Source organism: Dendrobium catenatum, unplaced genomic scaffold (assembly GCF_001605985.2).
Source record: "Dendrobium catenatum unplaced genomic scaffold, ASM160598v2 fragScaff_scaffold_432, whole genome shotgun sequence".
In the NCBI taxonomy this organism is placed as follows: domain Eukaryota; kingdom Viridiplantae; phylum Streptophyta; class Magnoliopsida; order Asparagales; family Orchidaceae; genus Dendrobium; species Dendrobium catenatum.
Window position 1 is genome coordinate 361,299 of NW_021318894.1, and position 932 is coordinate 362,230.

Below are 932 nucleotides of genomic sequence, written 5' to 3' on the forward strand. Positions count from 1 at the left end.
AATAGTATGAATGAAATATCAAATTATTTAAATTTAAGATGAGTATTTATATTCTAATTCACAGTAATGATATTTACTTCTCCTAAATTTGATGCATCAAATACTATAAATATTTAATTACTTAATGTTAATGCTTTATAAAATATCTCTATTAAAAACAATTGGTTATATTGAAATGGATGACATGAATTTTATATCATAATTAGATCAATTATCATATGCCACATAATGCATATTATACATCAATATGAAATAATATGGAGAAAATAAATAAAAAAATTCATATAAAAATGTTTGCAAGTGTATGATTTAATGATGTACATCACCTTATAATATTGGTTGACAACACAATATACTCACACACATGAATAAGAAATGATTTTGAAAAAAGAGAAGGAAATGAAAGTAATGTGATTGATACTGTTTAGACAGTATCAATTAATTAATATGGACTTGGGCTTCGTTTGGAACGACTTTCTTAAGCATAGTTTGGGACAGTTTTTTTATTGCTTCTTAAAGCATATTTTTGATGCAAAAAATTTAATTTTTATACTATAAAGCTTCTTTAAGCAGCAATACGAAAGCCGTCGCAAATGAAACCATAGTACTTTTAAAAGCAAATTTGTAGTAAAAAATATTTACTTCATAAAATTTTTTGTACAAAAAAATTGCTTTAGAAAGTACTAAGAAAACCGTTCCAAACCAAGTCTTATGTCTCAAACGAAGGCAAGTCATCAAAGTTGTTTCTATTGCTATTGCAAATATCAATAGAAGGTAACTTGCAACGTCAAGTTTTTCAACAGAATAATGGTAGCAACTATCGCTCCTAGGCTTTCAACTTAAACCAAAATAAAATATAAACCAAGAAACTGGAGACTGTTAAGAGGCAATAATAAGAGCATGGCATAAATTTCAACCAGAACTCTTAGGGA